The 13,151-nt window shown below is 37.0% G+C and overlaps 1 protein-coding gene and 1 long non-coding RNA gene across 9 annotated transcripts in view; one reads left to right on the top strand and one right to left on the bottom strand.

The window, feature by feature from the left end:
* The window catches only part of znf385b (zinc finger protein 385B), a 300,195-nt gene that overhangs the window by 35,962 nt on the left and 251,082 nt on the right, over window positions 1-13,151 (top strand). The window lies entirely within an intron of this gene.
* LOC141376193 (uncharacterized) lies at window positions 2,513-9,997 on the bottom strand. Its single transcript, XR_012385603.1, has 3 exons — window positions 7,828-9,997; window positions 5,475-6,847; window positions 2,513-4,431 (listed from the first exon to the last, which is right to left on the bottom strand). It is a non-coding gene; the product is annotated as an uncharacterized lncRNA (long non-coding RNA).

Genomic DNA, 13,151 nt, shown 5'->3' with positions numbered 1-13,151 from the left:
ATTAATGAGTTGAAAGCACATAAACGCTACCAAAAGTTCATTGAGACAAGTTGGAAAATTTGAAATGTTTTGAGTTGTCAATGGGAAACATAATAAAATAAAATCTCAAATATAAGAAGATATATAATGGTTTATATAATTTCTATGTGAACTGGACCACAAAACTAGTCATAAGTGTATATTTTCTGGAAATTGAAAGCTTTTTGTGATGTTCCATTGATGTATGATTTCTTAGGATAGGACATTATTTGGCTAAGATGAAACTTTTCATCAGTTTCCAGTTTTAAAACAATTGAAATACAGAGAAAATAACTTTTTAAAGTTCATTCATTTTTCTTCGGCTTAGTCTCTATTTCAGAGGTTGCCACTGCGGAATGAACCACCAACAACCAGCATTTGTTTTATGTAGTGGATGTCCTTCCATGCACAGTTTAGTATTTAGAAAAAAGCCAGACTCATACACACACACTCACAAACTACGGACAATTTAGTTTATTTAATTCACCTATTGTACACTGCATGTCTTTGGACTGTAGGGGAAACTGGAGCACCTGGAACACAAGGAAAGCATGAAAACTCCACACAGAAATGTCAACTGGGCAGCTGGAACTTGAATCAGTGACCTTCTTCCTGTGAGGTGCCAGTGCTAACCACTGAGCCACCGTGCTGCCCACTTTTAAATTTTTCTAAATGAAATACTCAGCAATGCATATTACTAATCACAAATTGAGTTTTGAAATATATATAAAGTAGGAAATTTACAAAATATCTTTATGAAACATAATTCTTTCTTGATGTTCAAATGACTTTATCCTTAAAGAAAAATCGATAACATTGACTCATGCAGTGTATTTTTGGAAGTAGCCAAGAAAATACCTGTGCAACATAAGACCGGATGACTGAAATGTGCCTGACTTTGTTAGGAATGTCCCTTGGAGGACTTGAACTCAGCAGATAGTGCCTCTGAGCTATTTACATTGCAGCGACTTAATTCTATTGATAAAATGTCCACCTTGTCCTGTCCTGGACCCTTTTTAATAATTCATCTGTCATCTTGGTTTACGAAACGTACAGTATAGTCAGTCCAGGCTCATTAGGACGTCCCAAAGCAAGGTGAGTCAAACCTTGTCATTCCACCCGAAAACCTTCACTGAATCGGAAAGATTGTCTGCTTGTCCTGATCATCCCCCCCCCCCACACACACACACACGCACACACACACACGCACACACCCTGCCTGTACCATCTGAGCATCGTTCTGTTGCTGGAGTCATTTAGTGATTTGTCTGACCAAGCGAATTTCCACCACCCACCGATGTGAAGAATCTGTCAGACGTGCTGTTGTATTAGTGTGTTATGTAACTCTGCGTATGAGCATTTATCTGTCTGTATCACAAGGGATGTCAGTTTCCACAAATTCCCATGATAGATCATTTTGGTGTAAATTAAAGATCAATTAATAATTAATGGTCAAACTTAATAATGCAAGATGTGTGTACTTCAGTGGCACATTGTCACCGACATGACAGAATGTGCAAATGATGCTTAAAACACAAACATAGTCGTACAAACAGAATTCTTTTTACTAATAGGATTGTCAAAAGAATCCAATACAGACTCATTGGAAATACATTTCATTGACTGCTGTTCGTTTAACGCTATGGGGCAGTATGACAGCAAAACCTTTTTTTTTTTCTATCCTTTTCACCCAAAGGATATTTACTGGGACTTGTCATATGAGACATACCCAGGGTTAGGGCTGCTCGACTAGGGGTAAAATCATAATCATGATTATAATCACGTAATTGTAATCACGATTATTTAAAACAATTTCAGTTGAAATAAAAATTATTAGCTGTCCTGTAAATTTATTTTAAATAAATATTTCCCAAATTATGTTTAACAGAGCAACGAATTTTTTCACAGTATTTCCTATAATATTTTTTTTCTTCTGTAGAAAGTCTTATTTGTTTTATTTTGGCTATAGAATGAAAGCATGGTTAAATATTTTAAGAGCAATGTTATTCGCCCCCCTTAAGCTATATATCTTTCTCATTGTCTGCAGAAGAAACTACTGTTATACATTGACTTGCCTAAATGCCATAACTTGCTTAATTAAGCTGAATGCTTGTATCTTGAAAGATATCTAGTAAAATAGTATTTACTGTCATCATAGCAAAGATAAAATAAATCATTATTAGAAATTATTATTTTAATTTTATGTTATTAGAAATGATTTATTAGATCTATTTTGTTTAAAAATGGGTTGACAAATCTACTTTCCATTAAAAAGAAATTGGGGGGAAAAAGTGCTGCTAATAATTCAGGTGGGCAAATAATTCTGACTTTAACAGTATACATACAGTTATTTTCCTCCCTGTAAATAAGGAAAGCGAAATAAACACAATAGAATAAAAATATGAAACAAGCTGTGCTTTGTGCATCTTTACGGTAAAATGATACGGTTTAATTATAGCTACAAAAGTCCTTAAGTCGAGCAGTGAGTGATTTTGTCCTTTTGTTGCTTGATCAATAATAAAATCAGTCGGCAGCAGGAACATTGCGCGCTGTCACTTTAAGAGTTGTACGGTTCTAGTTTGTTTCACTTTCACATGTCTTTTGATTCTCAACTCGTTTATTACATAAACGAGGGTTATTAGGAATAATCACTAAGCACCACATTTTGACACAAATTTGCATGTATTTGACCATTAAAGCGCTCACATTAAGATGACTTTAGTTGTGTGTGTGCTCTGCTCGTCTCTGAGGCAGAGCGTATACACACAATCTCATGCGATCTCTTTCGGGCTTCTAAAAACATGAATGATTCGAATGTACATCAATGAAGGATGCGCATCCCTGCAAAAGTTACATTACAGTACATGCTTTGTCATTTTCATGTGAAACTAAGCTTTGCAAAGCAACAAATGTGTACAACTGGATAGGGGGGGGGGGGGGGTATATGATGTAATAATAATTTTATCTTGATTAATGTTTTTTCATAATCATTGAAAACCAAAATCAAAAATGAATATTTGAGTAATTGCACAGCCCTACACAGAGTAACACATTTCTCTTGTTTGTTTTTGGAAAAATGTAGGCTGAGGCATGTACTTCCAATGAGCGTGGGTTGCAAGAATCAGTGATTGATGATTTAAAGGGGACCTATTATGCAAAAACAAGCAGCAGGCTCTCTGCAACTCTCACATGGTCACCTACTGAAGCTAAGCAGGGCTGCGCCTGGTCAGTACCTGGATGGGAGACCACATGGGAAAGCAAGGTTGCTGCCAGAAGTGGTGTTAGTGAGGCCATCAGGGGGCGCTCAATCTGTGGTCTGTTAAGGTCCTAACGCCCCAGTATTGTGAAGGGGACTGTACTGCTCAAGGGGTGCCGTCTTTCGGATGAGATGTTAAACCTAGGTCCCGACTCTGTGGTCATGAAAAATCCTGCACCTTACTGTAGTTGTTAAACGTAGTATTTAATTAATCTTGTCTCTAGCTAAGATTAACTCTAGCTAAGCTTGACTCTTAGGTCTTTTGAATCAGTGTCACAGCGTCAGTACACTTCTATTTTTCGCTTTCACACTTATACTTAGTCATTTTAGCGAAAACCTGAGATACTGTTGGTTGGTTTTTGTTGGTTGTGCACCTTTTTTACCAACCAAGTTTGTCGATGCCATTACAACGACACAGATCACTCTTTCTATTCATGCCAGAGTCCTTCGAATAAAGATATTAACAGGTGGTAATTTGTGTGTAACTTTATTTATGATTTGGTTATGGGTAAAACAAAGACGGGTCAGGTAGTTGAAACGGTAGGCTACAAATAATTAATTTGTCATGAATTAATTAATTATTCATTAATGATTAATTCACCTCCGCCTATGACGACGATATCATGGTCCATCACAATGTTTCACATTAGTCATCGTAGGATGCCAAATTGGTCGACATTGCCCAACCCTAAAACATTCTGACCAGTTTGTGATTTTTATTTTTCATTTACCTTTTGTTCATTTGGGATTAGACCATTACTTACACCAGTTTGTTAATTTGTGTCAGCGATTCATTAAAATGACTGAAGACTGAAAATAAATTACATTCAAAATCAAATCATCAGGTTTTAGTCATGTGCAATATATACTTATTTCCATGCTGGTGCAGTTTGGTTTGACTTCCAGTCTGGAGTATTCCAGTCTGCTATTAGTAGTTTGTTTAAACTAAAAACAAAAATCTCTTTCAATCTACATTTTAAGTATTTCTCTGAAATGAAATATAGGTACTTCCCTGAAAAAAACAACAACAATACATAACATTTGTATTGTTAACTCATGTATGCTTTATTTTTAATGGCACTAAACACACAATTCTATGTATCATTGACATACTTTAAAGTATAAGCATGCTAGGTTTGTAGTTGTTTTACTCCCACCTAGGGTTGTAAAAATATACCGGTATGATGGTCTACCACGATTTGAAGGTGCACGATTATCATACCATGAACAATTGCATATAAACGGTTTTAACCCTTAAAGACCGAGACAGCTGCCCGCGGCTAAAAATAAGTATTGCTCTTAAATGTTTAATAACTTTTGATCCGCTGATCCGATTCATACAATTCAAAGATCGGCATAAAGAAGAGAATCTCAGCTTTCCAGTGCTGTATCACGTAACATTCCAGAGGCTCCGGAATCAGTGCGGTTACGTCATCAAAATTTGACAACGCTGATTTGACAAAGAAACGCTCGTCACTGTGTCTCCGGACAAACCAGACATGATACATTGATGCATTGTCCCTCCTCCATGCCCAGATTGGTTCAAACTCGCTATATCACAACCAATAAGCATAGGTTTCGCTTTTGTTTGTGGACCAACAACGAGCTTTTTGAACAACACGGAAAGAGAGATAGGCATACATTTATGCGCGGCTAAATAAAACGCAAAACAAAAAGTTTTGCATGAAATAATTCTCATACTAAGTACTTTTGCATGCACAGCAGCACAGAAACATGACAAAACAGTGACACAGCAAAGACGAACTGCTGCTCTTGCTGTTTTCAAAAGACGCAAATGAAGGTGCAGCTGTTTGTCTGCATTGCAGACAACCATATCCACAGACAACTATATCCATGCTAAGGATGTTCCATATTGAATCTAGTTTCGTTATGTAACTATTTATAGTATAGTAAATATTTATATCTATTTTTTTTACTGAGGATTTGCACCATGTTTATTTGGACTTTATTTGGACTTTGACACATTATTTATTATTTTCTTATTTTTTTATTTGTTCATTGTGTTGTTGTTTATAGTAACTAAAAATATATTATTTGGAAAAAGTCAAATTTGCTTCACTGTTCTATTATTTTGTAACATTTGTAACATACCGTATACCACGAAACCGTCAAACCGTGGTATTGTTTTAGATGATTATCATACCGTAAAAAATTCATACCGTTACAACCCTACTCCCACCTCAATGGGTGGCTCTTAAACATTCTTCAGTGTCGTGTAAAATAAATCTTTTTCCATGCCACTTCCAGGTTTTGCCACCCCTGTTGTACGACTGTTGATCTACATGTGTGTTTTTACCCCTCATCTTTCCTGCCCCATTAACAGAAAGCCCCACTTAATGCGGTGACACTTTGTCAGAGCTGATTCTTCAAATGGGGGTGGTTTTTCTTGAAGCTGAAGGGCAAAAGGAGACATATTCCTCTCATTTGCCTTAGTGAGAGAACAGACAGCCTGGTTCTGTCAGCCGATGAACTGTCAGGTAGAGTCCTTTCTCGTTTTTCTTGCTCATGTGGCTCTAATTCATCAGTAACAGCGTCACGTTCTTCTCCTGTCGAAGCTGGCTGTGAGTTTCTGGGCTAAATACAATGACCTTGACCTGTGTCAGGCACTTTAGCAGAGCAGCCACGCTACTATTCTCTGATGTGTGGCCAAATAAACACGAGTAAGCTATTAGCATATCTGTTATTTACTTTTCATTTCAGCGCTGGCAAGGCCACAAACGTTGCACATTTTATGCTGCTGCTTCTCCAGTTATTCATTTAGCCTGTGATAAACTTATGGAGTCTTTTACATTTTAATTTAAGCACAATTTAATTTATTTTTTTCTAGAGTGCCTTTTATCGTGGAGATTGTATCAAAGCGGGTGACACTGTGGTGCATTAGGTAGTGCTGTCACCTCACAGCAAGAAGATTGCTGGTTCGAGCCTCGGCTGGGTCAGTTGGTGTTTCTGTGTGGAGTTTGCATGTTCTCCCCGAGTTTGCGTGGGCTTCCTCCGGGTGCTCTGGTTTCCCCCACAGTCCAGGGACAGTTCTAACCATGTAGCCACCGTGCCGCCCTGATAATGAAAAATTTTGATTTTAAAAAGATCATTAATAAGATTTGATAACTGTATTATTTACTTCTGAAGTAATATATCTTGGTTTTGGCGTCTTTAAACAGTTTTGCCACAAAATAAAATTACAGAGTATAAAAATGTTATATTATGCACATGAGGAGTGATGGGAAACTTCAACTACTATTTATACATTGTAAAATCTGCTTGTTAAGTAGTGACGAATGGAATACTGTTTCCAGGTCCAAACTGTTACTCGTTTGAATTGAGAAAATATTTGTTTTTTACCATTTTTAGTCATATCACACATTAAAGTTAATTTCATGGAAAATCATGGTGTACACAACAGTCTCCGGCCTTTCTGGCCATCGGATATTAGACAAAGATGTATACAGAGGTGGACATGGGGAACACCGGGACATCTCCCGGCAGCCTGATGGTCAATCTGGTCTGCCACCATGACTCTGGCCTGCTGCACTCCCCTCAATATTTACCGATGGCCTAAACCAGGGGTCTCAAACTCAATTTACCTGGGGGCAGCAGGAGGCAAAGTCTGGGTGAGGCTGGGCCGCATAAGGGATTTTACAAAAAAAAAGTCCTCAAATGTCATTATTAACAGTTTTAATTATTTCTTCTAAACATGAAGTGTCCTGAACATTAATAGAACATTGAGTGAAGATTATGAACAGTTCTTCTGAACATGGCATCTTTTGCCTACTCCTTGCTGCCAGAGACTTGACAGCGCTTCTTCTCACAAATGTGAACCACATTTGGCTTTAGAGTTGATGCAGATTGCAGATCTGCAGAGTGGATGCGCGCGTACTGATCAGCTGTGTTGTCGCGCGCGTACTGATCAGCTGTGTTGTCGCGCGCGTACTGATCAGCTGTGTTGTCGCGCGCGTACTCAAGAGCGATGTTGTCGCGCGCCTACTGAAGGGCGGGACCGAAGGTGTTCCGCGTCGCGGGGGCACTTTTGATCATTTTGGAAGCGCACTTTCTATCCAAGACTAAAAAGGGCATGTGCACTGCACAGGTTGAGCCCTATGTGTGCACGTGCACACATATGGCAAAAAAGGCGTATATATGTATAAATAAAACACCCCCACCCCACTCCAGTCATATCAGTCTGTACCAGTCTGTATCTACCTATAATATATATAAGATGCAGGCTGTAGGTAGGTGGTAGGCTGCAGATAGGTAGCTAAGTGGCAGGCAGGGGCGGATACAGCTTACCTTGGATCTGGCCGGCGCGAGTTCCCTCCTAACACTTCCCGCCCGTCACAGCGTCTAACAAAGGGGCGGGGTGCATGGTGATGTCACCGGCATGCCCCGTCCCTTTGTTTACACGGCCAGTGACCGCTGTGTACGGATAGAATCAGCGGAGCGGGGATTCTGTCAGTGTACAGCGGTCGGCGCGGGCCACAAAATATTGCACTGAGGGCTGCAAATGGCCCGCGGGCCGCAAGTTTGAGACCCCTGGCCTAAACACTCAACCCCCACCCCCCCTTTACTTAATGATGGCTGCAACAACCAACCACCTCTCTGCCCAACTACCCCTTCCCGCCCACCACACTCTTCACTTACCAATTACATCACCCCCCCTCCCTGCTCTTCACTTACCGATTGCACACCCACCCCCCTGACCTCTTTCGCAAACCGAACACTTATGCAGCCTGAGCTACAATAACTTTGTCCTGGGTGAAAAGCTGTCTCAGTCCGTCCCTGGATGTATATATTGCGGTTTGTGATTTTTGAAAGTATTACATCGCTTTGAAAACGTTTATTATTACCATTTGTTGAGTCTCCCAACACAGTTTGATAAAGCGCTTGGACCCGGAAGCAGCTTAGCGTGATGTCACACTTAACAAGCAATTTTTATTTTTTGTATTTGGTATTGTATTTATTTGAATTGCATTATGGGACTTGGGATGACTTTCCCAGTGATGGGTTGCAGCTAGAAGGGCATCCACTGCATGAACATATGCTGGATTAGTTGGCGGTTCATGTGGCGACCTCAGATTAATAAAGGGACTAAGCTGAAAAGAAAATGAATGAATGAATGACTTGGGATGACCTTTCTTCCTAAAGCTTTTTATGTTGAAGATATTGAAAAGTGACTTTTTTGACATTTTTAATAGTTTTAAGTGATTTATTGTCTGGGTTGGTGTTGTACAGTATTTTACAGTACAAAACCCGGTAATAAACCGCCAGTACTTTTTCTGTTCCTTTACAGACTTCTCTATATATTGTTTCATGCACAATATCTTGTCTTAAACTACTAAAATGTCAATAAAATCACTTTGTTAATTTGCAGTGTTGAATATTCACCAACAAAAGTCGACAACAGAGATACTCCCAGCAAATGCACCCTGTCAGATATTTTTTTAGAGTGTAGCAATCTTTTATTTACAAAAAGACATATTCATGATAATTAATGTAGCCTTTTATGCAAGAATAAATATGCTTGTAAGTAGAACTGTGCAAATAAACACTGTAAAAATCAATCTGACGTCATGTTGACGTCATGTGCCTGCTGGGGTTGATCAGACACAAATGCAAAAAAAAAAAAAGGGAATGGGCCACTAAAATGCAGGTTAATTCTGACATTTATATACCAAAAGCACAAAACACAACATTTTATTTTGATATTTTTAGTTTTATATCGATATCACTAGTGTTTTGTTTTTAGTCTAATAAGCACTGCTGTTTCCTTCAGCAAATTCGTATCTAACCTCTGTAACACAACGCATTTTTCAACTACAGGTATCTCTTTTTAGATGCTGCACATGCCATTGCATTTTCAGCATCATCACTTTCTGCTCTAAATAGCACAGCGATATTGACATTTCCTAAACAGTAAATGGATGCTGTAGTCAAGGTGAAGCTCAGCCTATGAAACACAACTCATCGTACACGTATACCGTTACACGCTTTGGCAGACGTGACTGCGATAGCAAGGCCACAGTGGCTCTCTGTAACGCTACACGCAGACTGTTTGCATGCTCCTACAGCGCACATGTTAATGCCGTGGGGACTTTAAGGGTGGAAATGTTTGTATGGCTCTGCTCTGGTTTCGAGGTTTGAGGTGTGGTTGTTTTGTTGCATCGGAGCTGGATGGGGGAGTCTGGTTTCAAGGGATTCTTTTTTTTCTTAAGTGCATCTTGATCCCCTTCTAGATGAGTGATGATGATGTTAAGGGGTAATTGAGGCGGAATGAATTCTTGCATTAAAACAATTAGATGGAGTGCGCTGCAGTTTTATTGTAATTGAGTAACCGTTTCAGTTTTTTTATTAGTTTGAAATATTTTTATTTTCTGAATGTTGTGTCTTTAGTTAAAGTTTTAGTTAAAGGTCTGCATGAAACCAAAATGTACAATGTTTATTTTGTAGCGCTCATTCTATTTACAGTCTTAAAGTAAACAATTAATACATGCAAGTTAATCCACTAAAAAAATAGTTTGTTTTAATAATTTTTCATCAGAAAACTAATCATTTTTTTCTGCTCTTTAATGGCAGTCCTTCTCTGATGGCCACAGTTTGATGGTATGGGTGGAATACAGCGGAGAAAATAAGTAATGAACACATCATGTTTTTTCCTGGGAATCTTATTTCTAAAGGAACTGTTGACATGGAATTGAACCAGATTTTGGTAAAAAAAAAAAAAAAAAATTCAAACATAAACAAAACAAAACAAAACAAAAAAAGTCTGGAAAATTTTGGTTTGTGTAATAACAATGAAATGACTCAAGGAGAAAGTGCTGAACTACTGAAATGTATTTGATGCTTTCTATGAAAGGCTTTTGGTGTTGGCAGCTTAAAGACGCTTCTCATATGGAGAATGAAGTCAAATGCATTGCTCAGGTGTGAGTTTTTCACAGACTTCCACAGTGTAAAAATCTTGATGGTTTTCGTTTATCAAATTTGAGCTTTATTTTGTATTTTCTATTGGATTTAAGTCAGGTGATTGGCTGGGCCATTCTACAGCTTGATTTTCTTTTTGAACTTTTCAGTCCTTTGAAACTGAGAAAAAAGTTGACTCTGATCTGTATTGTAAATAATAATGCTAATAATTAAAAAAATAGACGTCCTTTTGACCACCCCTATAAAAGTTCTTATTTGTGAATGCATAATCTATCCAATCAGTCTTTGCAAGAAAAAAGTCATTCAACTAGACGTTTCAGTCTGAAATTGGCAGATTTAGAGCACCAATAGACACTGTAAGAGTTCACAAGATGTGGAGAAAACTATATTTTCTTATAAAATAGGTGTTTGTTTCGGAATGTTGTCTAAAAGTAACTTCAAATTAGATGCATTGTTTGTGTAGTTTGTCCTAAAGAGCATCCTAAATACACTGTCACAAAACACTAAAAACATAAATACATTTTATGAATAAATTAGATGTCTTTAAAAAAACACATACATTTAATTAATTGAAGCATCTATTACACATACTAACATTACCAAAAAAGGTGATACCCCCCCACCCCACACTTAATTTTCAATGTATAATTTGTATCCTGTTGACACCCCTCCAACTGTTAGTTTGCCTCCTGTAAAAGATGAGAGGAGGAGTGCCAAAATAATACCCGCCCCTATTTAATATTCAGTTTGAGTTGGAGTTATGTCATCGTACAGAAATAAAATACTGCAGCAACTTCCAGTTCAAGAACTTTAAAGTTTCAGTTATTTGTTTGTGTGTTTTAGTCTACATTTTAACCTTGTTATTTTAGTTTGTTACAGTTTTTTAAACAAATACTTTTTTAGTTAATGTTTTAATAACAAAAATGTTTTGGTTTTATTGTTTTAGTTTTTTGTGTTAATTATATTATATAACTAGTTATATTACATTTAAAATAACTGCTGTGACTTTGTTTAATTATTATATTCCATTGAGAATTATAGTATTATCATATTATAATAATAAAATAATATATTTTTTTAAATGCATATTAGAAAGAACTGCTATGTTCTCCAAGGCTACATTTATTAGATAAATACAAATAAATACAGTAAAATTGTTAATTAATATAATAATTGTGTGTAACTTTATTTAAAAATAAGTGACTATTTTTATTATTGTCTAATTTTAAACATGCAGAATTCACTTAATAATTCATTGAAAGTGTAGTCAATTTTCCTTACACTTACAATTTAAATTCACAAGACTGTTCAAAAGTTTGAGGTGGTCTTTATTTTTATTTTCTATTTTCAGATTTTGTTTTTTAAAAGAAGTGTCTTATGTTCACCAATGCTGCACTTTTATTTACATTATTCATTTATTTAATTACTTTAGCTTAGTCCCTTGATTCATCAGGGTCGGAAATAAAACACAAACTTATCCCACACATATTACTTATTACACACTCATTCACACACATACACTACGGCCAATTTAGTTTATTCAATTCACCTGTACCGCATGTCTTTGGACTATGGGGGAAACCGGAGCACCCGGAGGAAACCCACGCCAACATTGGGAGAACATGCAAACTCCACACAGAAATGCCAACAGTGCTAACCAGTGAGTCACTGTGTCACCCAATTAAATATTATATTATGTTTATTTTAAAAGTATTTACATATTTTGGTCAGCTTTTTTAGCATCATTACTCCAGTCTTTGTCATTGTTACATGACCCCTCAGAATTTATTTTAATATGTAAATTAGTTACTCAAAAACATGTAGCATTTCTTATTATTATGAAACCGTTGTTCTGCTTAAGTAAATTTTCATTTTTTTTTTTTTGTTGTTGTTTTTGAAAATCAAGTTATTTTTCCTGCAGGCTAGTTGTAGGCTAGTTCACCCTGCTGGAGGTCAGCATGTTCATTTTCTGTGTACATCCAAGCAATAACTCCTGGAAGTGAATTCAGTTCTGTATGAGTTTGTAAAAGCAGCTTCTGTGTGTGGAGAGCTGGCAGATGGTGATGTCTGAATAAAAAAAACCTGGACGTAAGGTTTGGTTTGACTGAATAAATAAAACTCTTTAATATACAAGTTTCAACAAGTGTAATTGACTTGATTTCCACTGAGTTTGTGAAACTTTTGCAAGGTTAAAGAGATAGTTCACCCCAAAGATAATATTTGCTGTTAGTTTACTCACCCTCAGGGAATCTAATATGTTTTTTTAATGTGTTTGTTTTTTATATTTAGTAGAGCATTTAAGACATTTTTAATTCAAACTGTGGTCCTCTTATCAAGTGCTATTAGAAATTTGGAAGTCAGAAAATATCCACACTATAGTACTAATGGAAAAAGGAATACCTATATGTTGAGTCTGTGCATAGAATTGAACATTATTAGCAATTTTATTACCTTTAATCCACAGTCTTGACAAAAAAAGTGTTTATAATGTTTGAACTGATGCTGTTTGTTTACACTAGAGGGACAAAAATGGAACTTGAGCTTATCCTGGATGCTGAAACTGGATTTAAAATGGTAAACAAGCAGTTTAGGCTTGAACCCTCAAATTAGGGATGCACAGTATAATACAAAAGTACCATTATTGCAATTATAGTCTAGCAATTATGGCCTCAAGTCTTTTTGAATATGGTTTCACAAGCTTGGCACACCTGTCTTTGGAAATTTTTGCCCATTCCTCTTTGCAGTACCTCTCAAGCTCTCTCAGGTTGGATGGGAAGCAACACTGTACAGCCATTTTCAGATCTCTCCAGAGATGTTTAATAGGATTTAGGACTGGGCTCTGGCTGGGCCACTCAAGGACATTCACCGAGTTGTTGTGAAGCCACTCCATTGTTATTTTGGTGGTGTGCTTTGGGTCATTGTTCTACTGGAAGATGAACTGTCA

The sequence above is a fragment of the Danio rerio genome, chromosome 9, assembly GCF_049306965.1.
Source record: "Danio rerio strain Tuebingen ecotype United States chromosome 9, GRCz12tu, whole genome shotgun sequence".
NCBI lineage: Eukaryota > Metazoa > Chordata > Actinopteri > Cypriniformes > Danionidae > Danio > Danio rerio.
The sequence above is the reverse complement of the archived record's forward strand: the minus strand, read 5'-3'. Positions and strand labels throughout refer to the sequence as shown.